General features: G+C 47.4%; 1 protein-coding gene and 1 long non-coding RNA gene across 3 annotated transcripts in view; one reads left to right on the top strand and one right to left on the bottom strand.

Annotated features, from left to right (window-relative positions):
• Maml2 (mastermind like transcriptional coactivator 2) overlaps nt 1-21,997 on the bottom strand; it is a 324,329-nt gene that overhangs the window by 109,091 nt on the left and 193,241 nt on the right. The gene's annotated exons all lie outside the window — the stretch shown is intronic.
• LOC126513685 (uncharacterized) lies at nt 5,491-11,617 on the top strand. Its single transcript, XR_007595408.1, has 3 exons — nt 5,491-5,599; nt 5,922-6,159; nt 6,787-11,617. It is a non-coding gene; the product is annotated as an uncharacterized lncRNA (long non-coding RNA).

Below are 21,997 nucleotides of genomic sequence, written 5' to 3'. Positions count from 1 at the left end.
CGATGGAAATTAGAGGAACACGGAAACCTGTGAGCAGACTGGGGAAAACGCTTTGTCTCCTCATACTGTGCCATTCAGCTAGTACCCGTGTTTAGCCTGTTGGGCGGCTCTCAGGATTTTGATGAGCGAGAGTTCAGTGTACAGAAGAGGAAATAACAGCATTTTTAGAACGGCCGTCCATGGAAGGCACTTTCTAGGTGTCGCACAGAACCATGGCTGCCTCATCAATAACCCAAGGCAGGTTCGCACATCTTTGTACCTCGGTCATTCTCATCTTTAAATGCACAAAGGCTGGTAGAGGCAGCTCAGGGAGAGAGAGTTTGACTAGTATGCCTAGCTTCCTGGCTAAATGCCTGATATCTCTGAAAGGGACAAAAATAACAGTTATCATAAAATCAATGCAAAATCCAATGAATATACACACACAAAGTCCTGGGGGGGGGGGAGATTCTGATCTGAATTCTTTGAAAACCTGTGCTCTTTATCAAATTACACACTGGGGGGGGGGACACTTCTGTTTTAGGAAAGGGAATTATTTCCCAGGAAACACTGCATGGACAACGAGGCCTTCAGGGACTGTAAACACCGGCAAAGCCAGTAAGACAGTGTGAGGAAGCTCGGGAAGGGGCAGGAGCAGCCTTCCTGGCTTGGGGACCATGTGGGAAAGCATGGCCAGAGCGCTTCCAGTGGGGCAGTGACATGAGCTGGGGAGTATTTCAGACAGCAACTCAAATGGACGCTATTTCTGTGTGTGCCAGAGATGGCACCGCTTAAGCCCAAAGACAAGGGAAGTCTCAGGGCTCAGTATGACAATAAGAACGAGTCTTGAACTAAATTGCTGTGAGTGGACATGCCGCCACCCATGGGGACATAGCAATCAGGAACCTAATGAAGTGGATGGTTAATTACATGTCGTGTGTGTGTGTGTGTGTGTGTGTGTGTGAGAGAGAGAGAGAGAGAGAGAGAGAGAGAGAGAGAGGGGGGGGGGGGGGGGGGAGAGAGGGAGGGAGAAGGAGGGGAGGAGTGAGAGAGTTAAATCCAAATCCAGAGTCTGGATTAGTGCCCAGATAGAAGTTGGACTCATTCACTGAGAAGAGGAATGTAGGGAGAAGATTGTGTTTCATGGCTACGGTGGGTGGCAACCAGGCAAATGATGGGTTCAAGTTTGGGCACGTTGAATATGAGCTGTTTGTGGGGTGTGGAAGTGGCTATATCCTTTCGCTAGTTAGATATTCAGGATGGCCGGGCAGGAGAGAGCCTTGGGCCCTTGACTAGAGTGGAAAGAACCGTAAGTGGTCAGCGAAGGTTTGACTGCTCCTGAGAAGGCAGACAGGAGAAGGGAAAGGGAGGGAGCCAAACTCCAGAAACATCAAGACTTAAGGAGTGAGGAGGGCAGGGGCAGGTGGAGGTGAGCAATGGGAAATGTCAAGGAGGAGGTGAGCTCTCCTCAGATAGAGCAGGGTCACCTGTGGCAAGGCTGACTCCCATGGAATGTGTGTGCATTTGACAGCAGCTGGGGCTTAAGATAACAGGTTCCCTTGTTAAAGAGAGAATGGGAGGCCACGGGAGGCCATTTCAGGGAGGATGCTGCCTGGCCATTTCTTTTTAAAGCAAATGTTTGAATTGGTGTTTCCGTTATCCTCCCAACCCTCGCTCTTGATCTTACTCTTTCTCCACTGCTCCAGGCTGACTTTCCCCCCACCCTTCCCTAGCACTCTGATAAGGAGTGTGCAAGGCTGTAAGCCCTCCCTCAGATTCTAAGTGGAAGGCAAGGAGCTTGCCTGGCTCTGGGGAAGGAAAAAGGGATGCCAGCATTAACACCAGGGATATGAACATCCATTCCAAGCAGAAGAGACATGTAAGAAGCCAAACTGTGAGACGCAGACACCAAAGAGATGGATCTTCAACTTAGGCATTGTTTTTGGTCAAGCCTTATTCCTAAATGAGTAAGGGTATACAGGAAAACACTGTCTAGTGAACAAAAGTCCACCACAGGGGAGCATTAAAAAGAAATGGATATCATGGGAGGCTTCAGTGAAAATTCCTGCAGCATACACCTTTTCAGAAACACAGGGATGAGAAAAACCTGCTTAAAATAATACCGTGCTTGATCACGACAACCAAAGATATTTCAAAGCACCGGGATCGGGTCTAATCATTTGTTAGATTAAGGTCGCATACGGGAATTGCTTTTGACCTGACAGTTTTATGCTCCTGAATCAGAAAGCCTAGTGGGGCTTGATCTGTGGATGCCTTTCACAGTGTATTTTCAAACCTATCATTTTCTCCATCAAAGAAAACATAGTCAGAACTCAAAAAGATATACAGCCAGAGGGAGGGAACAATTTGACAACCCTTGATCCATCTCTGCATCAATTCAGATCAATCCCCATTATCTGAGCTCACTTAGATATTACATATCATTTCATTCTTGCTTTTCATATTTTTAAATTTTCAATATCATTTAGTAACATTATTTCCCCCACGGGAACGAGTGCTACAGGTGCCTTTTTCTTCACCGCCTTTGGCAATAGAAAGAGAAGGTTTTTTTTTTCTCCAAATGACCTTTACCCATTCTTAGCAAATTCATAGCTTTATGACAGGTGCCAATACGGTCACAGGCAGATGCAATTTATCTTTGCATGCTGCTTCTCTGTGTGCGCACGGAGCGTTCTTCCCTCCCGTTGTTTGACTTCTTTTAACTCAGCTCTGATCTCTCTAGTCACAGTTTGGAATCCACCTGAATTTTCCAGCTGCGGCAGCTGAAAAAGCTGACATCGAGTCACTGAGACCCAAGGCTGAAAAGGAAACTGCCCCTCTTTATTGGCAGGCACATGAAAAGACGTTGAATGGGAGGATTTTTTAAGCAAGATGCTGCATGCATGTAACCTCTGCGTACTTGAGGGTGACACTGCCTCATCTGCCGGCCATCTCCTCTGTAATTAAAGGCACGGCTTTGAAAGGGAATAGACGCGCTTGGTTTTCACAGGAGAGCGTCATTATTCCCGCACTCCAGAGCCCACAGTTCTCTATGCCCACTAGCAGAGCATGGGGCCTGCTCATGCAAATCTTTCAGTAGGCTGAGGGGAGTTCTTGGCTTTCTAGCCACATTCTTGCATGAGGGAGAAAAATCTAATTTCATATGATTTGTTTCTTACAGTTCCTATAGCAATAATTGCCTACCTCAGGGTTCTTATAAATGCTGCTTATGAGACAAAGACCCCCGTGTGGAAGATGAGAGGAGCACCAGCTGTCTGTTGGAGAGGGCTAACACAATGGTCAGTAAGTGGTCTTCCTGTGTACCATGAAGCTGTCCTGCTTACATTTTTCTGTTGCTGAGATCCCCCAAACAACTTAGGGCAGGTAAGGACTCACTCAACTCCTAATTCCATGCAGCAGTTCACCCCCAAGGAAAGTCAGAGCAGGGATTTGAAGACAAGGCTGCTTGCTATTCCACACAGCATCCCCTCCAGCGAAGGAATTAAATTCACAGAGTGGACAAGAACTACGAAGAATGCTGCTTGCTAACTAGCTTACCGACTGACTGCTTTCTCATAGTCCAGGACCATCGCCAGCCATTGGTCAAGATAGTCCCCCACAGACATGCCCACGGCAATCTGATCTAGCCCACCAACTCCTTAATCGAGGTTTTTCTCTCAAATGATTCTAGGATATGGCAAGTTGACATTTAAAGCTAACTGCACAGAAATCGTGTAGGTATACAGCACTTGGGCTTAACCTTGAACGATAAAGGCAAACAGAGCTCAGGCATTTCCAGAGGTGGGTCTTAAGATCTGGTTTCTGCTTAGAACTTAGAGCACGCGGCACCACGGGACCGACCGGAATCTGCCGTCCTCAGGTCTTCAGGAAGTGTCCTTGAAGCCTCCAGTCTTTGGCACTGGAGTCTGTGCACCCACACCTCTCTGCTTTTCTGGAAGCAGCTGTAGCGAAGAGCTGAGTTTGTCAAGTGCGCTCTTATTTTCCCTCAAATGTCAATAGGAGTGCTGAGACCATCACAGCCTGCGGGATACAGATAGTGTCTTAGCCTTTTCCCTCCTTCTGCTGTGTGGCAAAACACCTTTAAAAAGCAGTGAGAAGGTATCCGAGGTCATGGGGGAGCAGTGGTGGGCAGAGTAGAGGCAGCAGGACGTTAAGCTTCTCTTACATTGCATTTGCAATCAGGAAGCAGAGGGAGAGAGAAATACATACATGTTTACTTCTGCTTTATTCAGCCCAGGATTCCCTGCCTGGGAAATGTTCCTACCCATAGTTAAGGTGGGTCTTCCCTCAGCAATTGATGTGGTAAAAGAAAATCCCGCACAGGCTTGCTCAGGGGTGAATGGAGAGCCTGTGAAATTGTCAGTTAACACTCTCACGGGTAGTGAACATGATACAGGGGCCTCCAGAACCTGAAGGAGCAAAGATTCTTCCCACTCTCACCTGACCATACTTCCTAGGCATCAGGGAGCTCTGACCTTCACTTTGCCGCCCCTCCCCCTCCATCTCGTGTGAGAGTGTGAGACGTGCGTGTACTCGCCAGCCCTTCCTCCTGTAATCTTAGCAGACTGAGAGAATAGCCAGCTATGGATTCCCAAAGCTGGTCTGACTCACCGTTTTTGGTAACGTTAAGGCGCATCCTTGGCCTAATGGAAAAGTAAGTGTTCTTTGAACGAAAAGAGAGCCAAGAGCAAAAGTGTCAGAGCCAGTGGGTCAGCTGCCGAGGAAAACGCTGTCACGTTCCTCTGTGGGTTTGTCAGCAGGGAAAGCAAGCTTTGTGTTCTGCACGGTGGGCCCACTCTGTGTTTGAATCATGGAAAATGAGACAGTAACACACAAACACGCAGAAATAGGTCTGTGCTCTTCTTTTTATGAACAATCTGAGTCTTGATTGCCCTTTTGCAGCGCAAAATGAAGTATGGGGTTTCTGGGAGGTGGGGGGGGGGAAGTACTGGGGCACAGTGGAAAGTTCCTTAAAAGAAGAAGAAAAAAATGCGCTTCCTCATCTCTTTCTTCATGACAAGCAAGAGGCGCTCATGTCTAAGCACGCTGTTCAAAGCCGAACCTTCCGTGACAAGACTTCTACCACCCGCGTTGTTATTGTAGACCCCTAGTTACTCTGAGTCTGTATTTTAACGTTATTTCCTTGAATCCCTAAACCCATAAGAAGACATATCAGCTTATTTGCTATGACGATCTCATTATATCATGCAAAAGCCCCAATTCTGATGAAATTATTTCCTCTTCAACTTAACTTTTATTTTAATCTCCTGCCAGCTGCCTTGAAGCATGTTTGCTGCGAAGTTATAACATAATTTTAGACTGAGTCACTCAGGTACACCGGACAACCCGAACTAATGCTATTCCTAATGTGTCCCACCGCACCCCATCCCATCCCTGTTGCCTGAGTTAAAGGAATGTGTTTGTGTTTGAAATAGGCACAAGAAGATGAAAGCCGGTGGGATTAATCTCAGTGTCTGCTTTCTAGGGGTGGCAAGGTCCTCTGCATCGAGATGGCTCTCCAATGGCCCCACAGTACTGAACTTTAGAAGCTGTAGGAGGCTTTCAGAACCACTGAAAGCCAATGAAGGCGTCTGGGCAAGTAAGCACTGTTCCATGGTGTGGTTGGAAACACTCCTGGAAAATTAAAAAGAAAAGAGAATCGACTGGGGCCTGAAGAGTTGGTTCCGTGGCAAAGGGTTCTGGCTGCTTTTGCCGAGGACCTGGGTTTGGTTCCCAGCACTCACATGGTGGCTCACAAATGCCTGTAACTCCAGTTTCAGGGGATCTGACACACTTTTCTTGCCTCCATGGTGCATATAGGTACACATAGGCAAACAATCTCACATAAAATATAAACAAGGTTTTTTTTCTTTGTTTTTCTTCTTTGGATTGATTTTTTTTTTTTTTTTTTTTGAAACAAGGTCTCTCTATGCAGTCCTGGCTATTCTGGAACTCCCTGTGTAGACGAGTCTGGCTTTGAGCTACATCGACAAATCTTAAAAACTATAATGAAATCCTGATCTAGGAAATTCCTGAACATCCCTCGAACTGCACTGTTTGAGAGAATGAAGAGAATGTACTCATAGCAGATCATTCTTGCACTGTTCAGAATTAACCATGGGGCAAATGGTTGCCCAGACCGAGTCCTCTGCACTCCTGGTGAGGACTCCAGACTTCTGCCATCTGGAGCTGTCTCTCATGCTCACCTTTTCCTCACACCGATTCTCCCTCCACCCAGAACCTGTTTCAGATGGGTCCGCTCACATCCACTGGGCACTTCTGTGCTTGTGAGTCCAGCTCTCGCCTTTCTCACCCCGCACCACACAGCGCTCTATACTCTGGCTGATTTCTCTCGCTGCCTGCATTGATGGGAAAGCCCTATTTATCCGCACACATACACTGTACTTGGATGATATTCTCATATCCTCTCTCCCCTCCCATGGGGCCCTCTTCTCTTCCCTCCTGTGTCCGTGCCTTTTCCATTTTTTTGCATGGCTCACCGTATTTAATCAGGGTTGCTCACGTGAGCATGGACGGAGGGCGTATTAACTGGAGCATGGACACCTCGCCAGAGGCTATGCCACTAAGGGTCATGATCCCTGCCCCTGCAGCCATCATTCACTTCCTCTGTCTCCTCAGGGAGGAGTGGGGTCTTATGAGGAAAGCCCCCCAATATTCCTAGAGATAAAGAAGTTACACCTTGAGTTTCACTAACAGAAAGGCTCCGGCAGTGAAAGCAGACTGATTATACTGGAGTTTTGACTGCGTTTGTTCTTGTCTTTTCAGACTCTCCTGGCAGCCAGCTAAACGGCAGGTATGAGGGTCCCATTCACTACAAGGCTTAAGTACACCAGGACAATACAGAGCCAAGGACTCTGACCTTGAATGAAAGAGAAGTAAACGGGAGTAAAGGAGGGGCAGGCATGTGAGGTGAGGTACCACAGCTATTGGGATTCAAGTGTAAGAGAGAAGTACACAGCATTGCATCGTGGGAAACTCAAGCCCTCCTATGAAGTTCTGACTGGGGATCCAGAGGCAGGAGGGGGCACCTGGGATCACAGGTCGCTGTAGGCCGGAGCTGAGTGTTTTATTGAAAAGAGGCAATGAGGTAGAAGTAAGGACATTTACTTAACTACATACATCCTTCACACATGCTATCCAGATGGGCAACTTTACCTCAGTGAATCTGGCCAGCGCAAGCCTCCTACAGACACTGAGTATCTACGTGTTAGGCTCTACCGTATACAGAAGAGATTTTGTTCTCATCAACAAGACATGGTTGTGGCATATGAGGGGTCATTGGCCTCTAGTGGGACAGGATAATCATGGATGGATACAAAATTGCCTAGAAGTGGTTAGTTCTTGGGAGACAAACAGGTAAGGGGAGAGGTTGCTGAGTTCAATGGGGTGGTCGGTCAGGAAAGCCTTCTCACAGTCTGGGATCTGGAAGCAGATGTCGCCTGAGAAGAGAGTGGCTACAAGCCTTTCAGGGTGCAGGAGCTGGGGCCTGGAGTGATGGAGTGGATCCAGGTTTCTGACCCTGGGTTCTACATGCTTGGTTTCTACTGGCATGGCATTTATACAGGACTCTGTAGACACTGACTTTGATGCACCCTAATGCTTAAACTTGGCAGGGAAGGTCTCCAAAGCTTGGCTGTCCATTCTTTACCTCCCCAAATCTGAATTTAGGAAATCAGGTACTCCATGGGGTTCCAGTGCTGTGATCCAGACGGCCGAGTGGCACCAGTGTCTGGAAACAGCATCTGCTTTCCTCTCTGGAGGCCGACAGTGCTTTGACTCTCTTTGTGCTGCTGTAAGAGTGAGCAAGGACATCTGTCTGTATACACACTGTCTGTATCCACTTGCTTTCTAGTCCTGGTCAGACTCTCACTATACGAGCATACCTCTTCTGACTGGGTGGGTTCCTGAGAGCCACTCGAGATACCACATACGCCACCCTCTGGGGACGAAAAGCCAGGGATGGCAGGCACTCCTGCCGAAGAACCATATTGTAAAAACATGATACTGATTGACTTTGCCTCCCCTGAACTGGAGCGGGACTCTGCCAGCCATAGCACAGTGTACCTTTTCTGTCTTCCACGCTACCCTAACAACATTGCAAGTAGGAGGACCTGGCTGGTGTGTAATTTGGAGACAGGTTTTGTGCTCAACTGCTAAGCTTTCTGGTATTCAGCCATGGGGACATATGGCACCGAACCCTCAGAAGCTGTAGGAAGAATCTGGAAAAATAAAGCAGGTTTCCAAAGTGCTTCACCAAACAACTGGCTCCTCCAATTTGAATGCATTCTCCTCAGTGGGGTGTGGAACTCATCCTTAGGGATGGCAAAGAGAAAGACGGTTTCAATGTTTAGGTAATCATCAGCCGCGCTGTCCAACAATGGCTATTTCGAGTGCCTACTAAGTACAAAGTCCTGTGGTATCCAATAAAAGGAACACAGAGAAATAACACATTAAAACAACAATCAAGCAAGAGCTAACATTACTTTTAGAGAACAAAGACAAAGGTGTCAGCAAGCAGTTAATAAGCAATAATAACTAGAGATGGATTGACCTGATGGCCATTCATTGAGGTATCTGTGTGAACTGGATTGGACCCAAAGGGTGAGGTCTAACCTTTATGGATGGATCACACATAAACAATTTAGGGTAAGCTTTAAGTAAGACAAGATGTGAGAGTTTAACATTCCTAAGGGAAAAAAGCTCAGAGTGAATGAGGGAAAAGGGAAAAAGAGCAACCGTGAGGAGATTCCAGGCTAGCTTTGCAAGTTCCCTGATTGGGCAGGTTTTCACGGCCTGGCCATGGCTTAGTGAGGCCCCCAGAGAGTGTTGTACTACTGAAGCATCTTCAGTAAGTGCCCGAGCTGAGGGAGGAGAGTGGAGGCGTGCACCCAAACTAAAGCATTAAAGAAGCAATGGTATTGTCTGTGTCATCATTGCCTTGGCATTATGTCACCCTTCATATGCAGGAGTTTTAGGATGAAAATTGTCTGAAATCTCCCAGAATCCCACCACACCCTGCTGCCCAGAGTTATCTTTAATCCAAAATGGATAGTTTCTGTGATCAATGAGCAACAGTAGTTATAATAAGGAGTCTGGTTAAGACCTAAGTAGTTTAGCCTAGGATGTCTGTCACCCTTTGCCAGGTAAATCTATCCATCCCAGAGAGGCTTCCATTGTCTTCTGGAATTCCTGTGGTTCAAAGGCTTCTATACTACCCTCATTATGCCAAGACATAACTGTGATGGCTAAGAGCTGCTTAATTCAAAACCTGGAACTGTGAGGCTCTGTCTCTGTAATAACAATGTACAGCCGAGTTATGCAGGATCCTCAAATTCAGGAGAATGTTAACAATCACCCCATGTAAGGCTGTGAACAAGGGGTTTAGGAGAGTACACTACACCAGATATTTCAGGAAGGGAGAGGCTGACTTTGACAGCTCTAAGCTCTGAACTTAGCACACTGCCTAGAATATGAAATAATTCCTTAAGAGTGGCCTGTGAGACAGCCTATGCCTTTAATCACAGCACTTGGTAGCCGACACAGGTGGATTTCTAGGTTTAAGATCCTGTTCTACAGAGAGAGTTCAAGGACAGTCCCCGACTACACAGAGAAACTCTCTCTAGAAAAACAACAAACAAAAACCAAACAACAACAAAACAAAACAAAAAAAAGAGAAAGAAAGGTTGTTATACCAAGAAAGACATTGAAAGCCTGAAAAGAATAAGGTGCAGGGGTGTGCTCACAAGGAGCCTGGCATGACGGTGTTTGAGGTTTGCCATGGGTCTGAAATGAAGATGTCGAGGGTGGTGCAGTCAAACGTCCTTCTTTCCCCGTGGGTCTGGCTGGAGGTGAGTATGTCTGATGCATTTCTGTCATATTTCTGTGTGATCAAGCTGAGCAGAAGAGTTGAGGTTCTTCTGACTTGCCTCCTTCAAGGGGCTAATTTGCCTTTCTTCTCTAATACTTTCTCAAGATTATAGAACTTTTTATCACTCTAGTAACTTAAAGAAAGATTAATTTTGTAGTTTGCATGCTTGTGTTTGTCTCTGTGCAGTATGTGGACATGAATGCAGGTGCTGGAGGAGACCAGAAGAGGACACCAGATCCCCTGGAGGTGGGGTTACAGGAGGTCCAAGCTGCCGTGCAGGCTTCTGGGGATGGAACTTGGGTCTTCTGCAGGAGCTTTAAGTGCTGAGTCATCCCTCCAGCCCTTCTCTTGGCCCTTGGACCATAAGAAACCATTCTCATGCCCTTTGCCGTACTGACTCCCACACTGTTCTGGGGTGTGAGTATTTCCTAGGCTGGGTGTGGTGAGCACTTGAGGGTTGAAGCATGGAGATCTCAAACCCTGGGACATAGGAACCCAGTCTTAAAATGAAAAAGTAAGAAATAAAAGGAAAAGACAGAAATGCTCCAATCTTAAAGGGAAGAAGAGCCAGGTCCAGGTCATGTTGGCAGAATGTGAATCCTTGACTCTGGGAAGATGATGCTTTCTCCAGCCGAGGAGACTGCAGGTGTGGCTTGGGTAGGCTGTGGAAAGGCAGGGGTTGTTTCAGTTTTCCTGGGTGGAATTGGTATAATCGCAAAGTCCTTAGATGTGGAAGCGGGATGCAAGAGAGGCACAGTGAGGTGTGCTGATTCTGAAGATGGCATGGACGGACACCAAGAAGGGCAGGCAGCCTGTGAGAGCAGAAAAAAACCCGGGGACAGATGCCCTCCTAAATGAACCTGAAAGAAAGCAGCCTGCCGACATACTACTGGTAGCTCAGTTACACAGCTATAAGTCAACCACTTGCTAAAAGCCTCACATCAACCAGGTCTGTAAGCTGGACTCAGAGTCCAGGAAAGTCAGGTACTGGTGGGCAGTGAGCTTTTTCTTGTTTTCACCATTTACTTGGCTTCTTTTGATAGAGTTCCTCTGTGCAGCTTGGTTTGGCTTGAACTCAGAACCACCTGCCTCAAGATTCCCCCGGTGCTGGGACCACAGGCAACTGCCAGCACGCCTAGCCCAGTTGGGTCTTTCTCACGATGGACCCCTTTTGCTGAAACTGACTCGTGTCCTAAATACAATCCTGTCTCTTTTACAGGACCCTGTGCGCTTCCTTCAAGTCCACTACAGTCTGTAGAGCTGTCATTTGTCTATCGGTTACATTGGTCCTCACCAGAATGCAAGTTCTCTGAGAAGACACAGGTCCTGAATGTGATCGCCATGCAGTCCCTACTGCTTATAACACCGTCTGGCTAACAGAAAGTGTCCCCATTTTCCAAAAGACTCCCACCTTTTGAGGATACTGCAGCTGAGTGAAACCAGAGATGCTGGCCGAGTGTCTGTGCAGACCTTAAAGACTGGATGCAAGATGGAAGAGAAAAGGGCTGCACCAGTCCCCAACACAGTTTCTTCTCCCCAGCTTCCATGTGAAGCAGAAGCCCAGGTCCCTGCGGAGTCCATCATCTAGATATCCGACTCCTCCCGTCTCCGTTTCAACAAGCCTGCCTCCCGGCCCCTTAAGCACTTTGTTTCCATTCTGCATCTAATTGCTTTTGGATAATTATATCATTAACTCTTTGTAATGAATAATAAAAAATAAATCACATTTGCGGGAAGCTGTGAAGCGAGATGCCCGAGCGAGCAATTTTCAGCTCCTTTCCTTCCTCTTTGTCCTCACTTCTGCTTTCCTGCAGCCCTCAGAGTTGGAATGCCCTCCAAGTGGGGACACAGAACACGGATATTTAATGTGTCCCTGGGTGACAATGATGAGTGAGGTTTGGAAATCACTGACCTAGAGGATTGGATCCGCAGAGACTGACAGAGAAGTTGGAGGGTGAGTGTAACAAACTACAAAGCACTCATGCTGACTTAGCGCCTGCCTCTGAACTGCACAAAGGAGAGAGCGTCCTCCCTCCAGTAACTCTAGCACTGATGCTGTGATTCAGAATCCATGAGATGGGAAGAGACACCCAGGAGGTGGCTGCCGGAGTCAGGAGAGAGGGAAGGAGCACGTGGATGCCAATCTAGATCTCAGGCCAATTTCTAGAAGGAACAAGTAAAAGAAAGGTTCCCACAGCTCTGTGTCACCCTGGACCCAAATCACAGGTCCCTCTACACTAGCTCTGTAGAGACCCCAAATCCTCTTTAGGGTCCTGGGACAGGCTGCCTTCCCAAATTGCCCCCAGATCATGAGAGGATCATATCCCTGAGCATGGAAGGGAGCCTCAGGGGTCGCAGGGTTTGACCAGGAATAAGCAGACTTCAGGAGCATCAGCATGCTTGCAGTGTGTTTCTGATGATGCATGGAGAATGCTCAGTACTCTATCAATTATGAATTGAACTCCCTGCCACAAGGCAAGCCATTAACAGTTTTCCTTTATGAATGGGAGAGAAGACCTCGGGTTAGAGCGGGGCGTAATGCTAGCTGAGGGTAAAAGCACTTGGCAGGCACATACGCAGGTGTGTTGTATGAAATTTCCTGTAAAAATGTTTCAAAGAAGCATTGCCTTATCTTTTCATCTTATTTCAAGTCCAAATTTCAGCCTCTCAGATAGTGTCTTGTCATTCATAATGTGCTCGTCCAGTTTAATTATGACGGCGGCCTTCACTTTACACACTGAGGATTCTTCAGAAAAGACACAGAGGAAAGAAGGGAAACAGAGGCACCCTTGTGCTCATTTCATATTTACATCTGTAAAGCATTTGACTGACTCGAAAGTGATCCATCCATCTGCAGAAACTACTGCCCTGGGGCCCATCTGGACAAGCATGGCATTTCCACAGACAGGGGCACAGCCTTGCTTTGACCTCCGACTTACCCATCTTTCTGCATTCTAAGATGCAATTCTCTATCAAAGAGGAAGAAAACCTATGGGGCTTCTTCTCTTCCTCTTTCGTTCTCTTTGCTCTGTAGTCAATGCTTAACTCTACCTGAGTGTCCTCAGCTTCTAGAAGCAGCTTGAAAAGGAAGAGAAGCCAACGAGACCAAGAAGACGGCCACACGAGAAAGGATGTAGGTCAAACTCAGACCCTTGTGTGTGAGTTTTTTTTTTTTTTTTACAAAGAAAACATAAGCATTCAGTCCTAAGAACCCTATCTCCCAGGCTTCAGTAAACCATCACATCTGTAGGCTTGATTTCTCACAAAAGATCCTGTGAAATCCAAGACAGCAAATTGGAATTCTCGCAGCACCAAGGGAAAGGATGCCCAGGTTCCAGCTAGAAGGAAAGAGGCCAGTTACTCTGTTCTGTGCACCCTCACACTCAGAAAGCCCCGAGTCAGTGAAACGTGGGCTTCCTCAGCCAGGACAGGGGGAACCAGAGCTTCAGACTTAAATTGTGCATAGTGGGACCCACCATGGCACCTCAGCAGCCTCAGCAGGGCCTACGGCCACTCACTGGCCTGCCGGGCGTGATGAGCGAGAACTTCTGAACCAGGTCACTCAGAGACCTGAGCTGACCCACAGACTAGCTGAATTCATCCTTTCAAAATCACTCAACTGCTAAGGAGCTTGCCGTCTATTCTTGGACACATGTGTGCACAAGGACAATCAAGAAAGATTTTGATGTCCAAGATGGTGAGATGCCTATTTCTGACTTTCACGCTCTCTTACTGACCTCAAGGCTGGAAGTAAACCCGCTCTGGGTTCACTTCCTCCATGCCAGCAGCAGTAGTTGTCCTCAGCTTCCGAGCCTCCCCATGAGTCAGGCACAGCTGCATTGCCCAAAGGCACTAAGAGAGTTTGCCTGAGTGCTATACATGTTCAGGGGACACGGAAAGTCTTCTCCTGGTGACCATGTGTCTGCTGGCCTCTGCACTTGGCTGAGCTCCTCTGGGGTTGGGTGTTTCCCCTGCCCTCAGAACCTCACACAATTTCCTGGTAAAAGTAAGAGTTCAGCAATGTTCTGCAGACAAGGAGCAGAACTTACCACTTGGCCGGGACATTTTAAATATCCCACATCTGCCTAGTTTTGTGACCCTGGTGGTACCTCCTTATGTGTTTATGACTGCCATTCTGTAGAGGGGAAACTGGATTTTGATATCATATCATTGATATCAGAATTGGGCCATAGTAAGGCTTGTAAGGGCGACTCGGGATTCTCTCTGGAACCACTAGGTTTACAGGGAAGGTAAGGAAGAGTCACTGTGACCTTTATGAACAAGAAACTTATCTGTGCTGAGGAACAGTGTGTAAACTTGGGGGAGGGATGAAGGATACCCCAGGCTTCACAGGCAGACACGGATTAGGAGTAATCTCACCAAGTGTCACAATTCAGATGTGACAGGTGTAATTCTGTAGGTCACTAATTTCTTTCCCATCCAAGGCCAAGTACCCACCTTCCTGTCCCCCAGCCCCTGTATTCCTGTGTTGACCCTGAGCTAGGATGGGAGACAGGCCTGTCTCTGTCTTTGGGTGAAGGAGGAGTGTATAAACCAGTAATCACGCTGTAGGGGACTCCACACAGGATCACCTTAGAAGACTGGAAAGAAAGCCCAACATTGGCTTTGTCCTCATCTCCTAGGGAATGAATCCTAGGTTCTTCATCCGGAAAACGTTCATCATAATACCTGCTTTACTCGGCACATACAGTTAGGCTGTTTTACATGTTTACTGAGATACATTTTGGGGCAAAACTCTTAAGAGATGGAAATCTGCCACCCACTAGAGTCCATTTCCCTTCTCCTTATCACCATCATTCTTGTCCAGACTCCGAAAGCAGGGAGGGAAGAGGGAGAAGGAGATGGAAAGAGAGAGTGTGAGCACACACATGTGTGCGCACACACTGGTAGGACATGATACAAAGGGAGGTGAAAGGTCACAGGCCACAGGGGGTTATGAAGCACCAGAAACTCCATGCAGGACTCCTGAAGTGTCAAGTTTTCTCAGAAACTCTTGCTGTTGGGCTTCTTTCCTGTCTCTATTTCCTGGAAGAACAGGGGACAGGGCACTAACCAGCACCTTCAGCCACCTTTATGGGAGTCCCAGCTCCTGAGTTTATTAATGCCTCTTAAGAAAGCATTTCGCTTGAGGCCATTAAGCTACCACTTAGGAATGATGGTCTCCAGCTCTGCTGGAGGGGGATAATGAGTTGCTCTTACATGACCCTGAAAGTTAACTCTTCACACAGATTCCTAGACACAGAGTCAGGGATGCAACTAAGCAGAGAGGATCAGGGATGAACCCAGACAGACTTCATGGCTGTTTAAGAGAACGTCCCTCACTTGTGTATGGCGACCAGCAGGCGCTGAAGTCTCGGCCTCACTACGGAGAGCATGTGTGTCTCAGGTCATCTTGCCATCTCCAGACCTGCCTCTTGGGCATCGTTAAGGGAAGGGGCAGGACAAGAGATGACAACCCTGACATGACGGGTGGCTGTGACCAGGGAACGCTCTGACCCTAACTCGACCAATGTATCCACTTTCCAGGCCATGTCTGCAGGTGGGGAGATGAGATCTATAAGATCTACGCTGGGCTGTCACTCACATGGAAAAGAATCTTTAGCGCATGGATGTGCTTTGGCTGCTCTGCGCTACAGGAGCCGTCTGTGTTAGTTATGCCCCCAGCAGTTCTCAGCTCGTCACTAGAGGTGAAACTTGAGGCAGTGGATGAAGGTTCTCCAGAGAAGTCCTTGCCTATACATAGCCCAGAATGGCTTTTTGTACCGCAATAGACCCACTAATAATATGAGTCCCTGGAGCTGGAGTCACTGGTGGGTATAAGCCCCCAGTGTGGGTGCTGAGTGTGGAATTTGGATTCTAGGCAAGAGCAACATGCACTTCTAAGCACCAAGCCATGGGCCTAGGCATGAGATTTTGTTTTAGAACAAAAATTAAAGATGGCTTCAGGCAGAATATTGTGTTTCACCAGAGATGAGAAGGACAAGCATTTCAAATGGGCTAGAATATAATCAATCTAAATAGATATTAACTCACTAATCATCATGGAGAATGTCTCGTGGGCAGGGTGCCCTGGATGCAGTGGGAAGGGCACAGACCAGACATGGTTCCTCCACTAAGATCTAAAGGTCTCACTATGGTACATTTGGTGTGGAATCAGCATTGCCGCAAAGTCATAGCTGCCAGTGTTTGAGGAAGAAATCTAGTCTGTGTTTTTGGAAGAACCTCCCTGGAAAGATGCCATTCCAATGGAGCCTGAAGGATTCCAACACAAGAGTTGGATGAAGAGTAGATCGGGGTAAAGGATGGACACCAGCGGACTCATGAAGGAGCACAGGCCTGGTCTTCTGTGAGGATCAGCGAGATGGGATTACAGGTGTATGGCTTTTACACCGTAGGACGAGATCGCCAGAAAGATGACCACACTAAACACCAGTGGACATTCTGTGGAGGCCGAGGAGCAGCTGAGAAGCGACTGAGCTTGGCAAGGGTACATGAAGGCACGGACTCCCGCTCTAGCAGAAGGTGGATCAAGGCAAAGTCTGGGGCAGCTGGTCACAGCAGGCTTGGTGGCTGTGGCTACTCACAGCGCATGTCCTAGCCTTACTCAGTGTTCCCATCTGCCAAGGAGGGGATTGTAACCACCATTTACTTACACTTTTACGAAGTTAGCCCTAACAGGTACCACGTGCTGCTGGGCAAAAGTGTCTAAATGGTGGTACTTGGTTTCTCTTTTTCTGTTTAAAGTGTAAAAAGGTGAGGGGTTTTGAACAGTACACAGAAATTCATGCTAACGGGTCAAACAGCCTGCATGTTAAGGCCGCAGGTCTCCCTGTGAGGTGCCATTTCGGTGACTGCCCTGTGAACAGAAAGTCTCCTCTGTAGAACCTGGTGGGCTGGCGTTGTTTTCACGTGATCTTTGTTTGCATGGCGTGTTCATAGCTGAGATAGAAAGTTGCCATAGTTACCTGGGCAATCACGGCTCTACCAAGGTCAACTAGACATTTCCAATCACTGCCAAACTATTTGCTGCCCCCAATGCAAGTTAATGAAATTACTAAAAGAAGTTGAAAATCAGGTTAATGTGGACACACGTGGAGTATGTTTATATAATCTGCCTTTCGCGAGTGGATGCTCCCCGCAGAAAACTCGGCGATAAGAGAAGCATCTGGAGGAAAGGTTTGGAGTAGCAGCCCGTTTGGGGCTTGGCGCTGCCCGCCGCCTTCCAATCCAGCCCATCATTAACAGCTTCTGTAGAGCTGTTCCTCCTGCAGGGGCTGTAAAAGCCGACCAGGCCTCCCTCAATATAAACTTCCTTTTTCGGTCGACTGTTCTTGCTGACTTCCCAGATTAGGGGCCCCGTGTTTCCACCGGAAGCGTTTATCCTGAGAGCAGTGCAGGCCGCTTGCATTAGAGTAGTTCAGGAATAGGGAGAAGGCAGACACTATCACATGACGTCAGCCTTAGCTCAGAGTGTATGGAGTCTATGCAGGTCAAGGAGTGCTGCTTGACCAGACTTTGATCCAGCAGGTGTATGCTGAGGCAGCTAGGCTGATTCTAAAGCTTCCAAGGGCTTTCCCAACTGCTGGCCCACAGAGTGTGCCCTGAACAGCCAAGTCCCAGTTGATCTCATCTGTCTGCTGGAGTCCCCTTTCACACCACTCTGGCCTGTGCTTGAGCACATTTGGCCTTTCTTGTTAACATGTTAAGAGTTTGGAAAGCCAGTCTTCCCCCGCTCAGGCCCACCAGCATGTAACATCAGGGTCAGGTTAGGCTTCAAACCCTGGAGAAATGACAAGTCGCCTATTTAACATATCGAAGCAGACCTGGCTGCCATATTCTCCCAGCATCCCTTAGTCCCTCCCTGCTACAGGGTAGAGATTGCAGCACACCCTGCCCACTACATACCCTAAATTTCTCCAGCCCAGGGGCTGGGTTGCTCTTCCCCCAGCTGCCATTCCTTATATAATCCAGCCATTTTGGTTACTTGCTCTTTTGGCCTCTTGGCTGCTGCTCCTGGTTCCCTCGCTCCCCTCTCCTCTCCCCTCCCGCCTCTCTCACATGGCCTCATGTCCATTCTGGACTCTCTCCGACATGTCTACAGTAAGCTTCCTCCTCCTCCATACCTAGGAGCAGCCGCATCCTTTCCTTTCTGGTTTCTGTTTTTCATTCTCTCAGCGTCTTTCGAAGAACCACACTTTCACTTTGCAATGATGGCAGACTGAGCAGACAATAGATTAGCCAACAGTGCACAGGGGACGTTTGGAGAGAGGTAAGTGTTTCATCCCACAACTAGACAGCCTTGATCTTTGGCCCGGAAAAACTGTTGGACACAACTTTGTTGAATGAATTGATTTAAAGCAACATGGTAGATGTCTTGATTCTAAAGTTCTCCTGACAAAATATCAATGGATAGTTTAAGATTCTAGAAATATTTAATTGCTTTGAAAATCATACTTATTATATATTGAAATCAGCCAAACTCTTGTCCAAATATTATGACCTCCCAATTTCACTGTGTGTAAATTAATCTCAACTTAGTCCCCTCAAATTGCACTTGGCGTGTCATTACTCGAGAGCATAAACATTTTACTACTATGTTCCTGCGAACGGCGGCTGCCTGCTACCAAACCAGTCAGGAGTGTCTTTATTTCTCTCGGGAGGAGGAGTACATAGATATGGCACTATGGAAGTCATGAATTCCACTGACTACTAACTATTTCCTCCTTTGCCACTCAGGACCTAGGAGAATCAACAGCAAGCATTTTTTCCAGTTGAATTTTAGACCTCTGCAGCCCCGGGGGTTACTAGGCTTTCTGGTTAAATAACTGTGGGCACTTATACAACAGCAAATATACACTGAAACTATGAGTGTATTGTATCTCCTCTTCATGTCTGTGCATAGTAGTTATCACCGGGCTTTAAAGAGGAGGCCATGGAGGCTTAGTGATGCTTGTTTTCTTCGCTACTGTGTGGCAAAGGTGAGTTTTTTTCCTATTTATTTTATTTTTAACTTTTCGGAATTGTCATCAAGACCTGATGATATTTTCATATTAAGAAGAGAAATATAGCTGAAAATCAGGAGATAACAAAATGAGCGTAAGTAAAGGGCCGCGCCTTTCATGATTCCTGTAACGTTTTCTCCCTTAGAAATGGCCTTGCTTTTTTCCTAACTGTGGAGGAGGACCCTTTGGGCTCTCTGCTGAGCTCTTCTTCCTGATGTCAAACACCCCCAAATAGGGCAGTCTGCTCTCAGTAACGCTGCTTTCTTTCTTTGGTACCCGGGGCTGAGGTTGGGTGATGGTCTATGACTGTAACTCAGGGCTTTCTGACCCCAGTGAGTGGAAATGGCATTTTCCTGGCTCGTCTGCCACAGTGCCCTAGAGAACCACGTGCCTGGGATCTGGGGCTGCATATGATGTAGCAGAGGACAACCTTGATCTTCTTATCCTCTTGCTTCTACCTCCCAGTAAAGAATTACAGGTGTGTGTTACCATGCCCAGGTTATAAAGTGCTGGATATCAAATTCAGGGCTTCATGCACACAAGGCCTGGCCACAAACATAGCTATCCTGTTGGATCCACCTGGAAGCAAGTAGCCCCCGTAAGGTTAGGCAATGCAGCACTGAAGAGTTGTTGTTGTTGCTGTTGGTTTTTTTTTTTTTCAAGACGGGGTCTCACTAAATTGCTTGAGCTGAACTCACTCTGTAGATCAGGCTGGCCTCAAACTTGCAGATATCAGCCTCCTCTTGCCTCCTCCGTGCTGGGAGTAGAGGTGTGATGGAGAGGTTCTGTGTCGCAGGCTACCTATCTGCTCCCTCTCTGACTTAGAACAGGGAGCTTTGTTAACTGCAGCACAGCAACCACGCACTGTTTGACGCCCACTGAAGAGAAGCGCAGACCCTGAGTCCGACCATGTAGCTGTCACAGATGTGAGAACTACAGCTGCACTAAATTTTGGTAGCTAATCTTATAAAATGAGAACCGATGGCGTCACTGAACTCACTCATCCGTGGCATCTAATCACACCTCGGAGTCAATTTTCTGACCTAGCGTAGGAAGAAGTGAGGGACTTACAGACAAATCTTTTAAAGAACCCAATCCTAGCGTGAATCTGTAAAGTCAGTCGTGCTTTTCCTCACCTCCAGATCCCTCCTCCTTTCTCCTTGCAGAATGAGCCCTACAATTGCTCTAATTCACCACTTCCCTTTGATGGATATAGTTTCATGTGTATGTGCGAGTCACACACGCTTACATAAACATGAGTCAGCTAACAACGGACAAGAAATTAAATACCTAAACATGTCTCTGGTCCTGCAGTTATCACAAACGTCTGGTTGGCATTTCATCCTAGAAGGAATCCCCTCTCCTTCAGCTCATTCTGGTGGTGCTCCTCCAACCTGCACTGTCCTCCCCCTTTAGCTCCTCCTGGTGGTGCTCCTCCCACTCGCACTGTGCTCCCCCTTCAGCTCCTCCTGGTGGTGCTCCTCCCACTCTCACTGTTCTCTCCTTTCAGCTCCTCCTGGTGGTGCTCCTCCCACTCTCACTGTGCTCTCCCTTCAGCTCCTCCTGGTGGTGCTCCTCCCACTCGCACTGTGCTCCCCCTTCAGCTCCTCCTGGTGGTGCTCCTCCCACCCGCACTGTGCTTCTGCGCATTTACTTAAGAGCTTTTAGCTCACTCTCTTATTTCCAGCTTTTACATCGAAAGTTGGCAATTTTTAAAGTATCAGAGTAGATGGGCTACTTCAGGAATGGTAAGTATTTATTTAGCTTTCAAACAGGAAAACGTAGGATTTGATTTTCCTCTGACAGATGACACAGTTCATTTTCTCCTGATAACGGGACATTTAAGAATGCATGAGAGCGCACCTTCTACTCCGTTTCCTGTGAACGACTTTACACTTACTTCAGAGCTGACCTTTCACTGAGATCAGAATCCGTGTTGCTAAGAACTTGCTGAGGGGAGGAGCCACTCGGTGGGGTGGTATAAAATAGCCATGCATGCTTCATTCACTGGGCCCTGAGCACCTTTGAGGGTTGCTAATTTCTGGGGATGCCCTGGCAGGCCTAGTGAAGTGTCTGCCAAGCGTCACATGTGACGAACGCCACCCTGTTATTTTTTCCACTGCTGTTTTTAAAAGTGCCACTGGGGAGGCTTAGCTACAACAATTTCCTTCCAGGACGGTCAGTTTTCCATGAGTTCGGGCAGGCTGCAACATAGATCTCGAATACACAGAAACTTCTATGTGGAAACTGACTTCAAAGGGGAGGAAGTTCATCTGCTTAATATCAGAGGAAATCATACAAATTAAGAATAAAACGCAAACCAGTGAGATGTGAAATGATTAAGCTATTCCTCTTCACCAGAAGCAGAATTAAGGTTACCTTGCATTTGCTTGGTTAAGGAGGGAGCTAGACGCCTTTATCATACACGCTATTCTTTCTGGCCTTTGTTTAAAGTTCTGATTCTCAAGACTGAAATTTCCCACTCTCTCTAACATCCCTGGACCCAAAAAAGCACATTCAAATGTTTTAGGAAATGCTTTAGTGAACATCTAATTCTCTTCTCTACTCAGCCAAGCCCCTGAATAGAGGCCCAAGTTTGCTTCAGTCTGTGAAGTTTGAGAACTGTAAGGCACATTTTCTGGGAGCCAGAAAGAGTTCCCTCACATGGCCTAGGCTTTGGAATTCCTTTGTTTCCTGCTTCTTAGATGAAAGAAGATTAACAAGTGTTGTGTTGTTAGCAGACTCATTGGCCATTCAGGCACCATTTTAATGTACCATGAATGAATGGAGAGAGAGAGAGAGAGAGAGAGAGAGAGAGAGAGAGAGAGAGAGAGNACATCTGGAACCTACGCAGGAGGCATTGTGGAAGGGTACTGAGAGGGAGGGGGAGAGGGAGAGGGAGAGGGAGAGGGAGAGGGAGAGGGAGAGGGAGAGGGAGAGGGAGGGAGAGGAGACAGAAGAAAGGCAGTGGGGGAATGGGCAAAGTGTACACTTATGGTCAATATTAATCACCTGAATGGGGAATAGTATTAAGAACAAACTATAAAATTTCAAGGTTGGCAAAATGACTCATCATTTAAGAACA

This window comes from Alexandromys fortis, unplaced genomic scaffold (assembly GCF_014885135.2).
Source record: "Alexandromys fortis isolate MF-2015 unplaced genomic scaffold, M_Fortis_MF-2015_v1.1 scaffold_112, whole genome shotgun sequence".
NCBI classification, from domain to species: Eukaryota; Metazoa; Chordata; class Mammalia; order Rodentia; family Cricetidae; genus Alexandromys; species Alexandromys fortis.
This window is presented reverse-complemented; position numbering and strand designations above follow the sequence as displayed.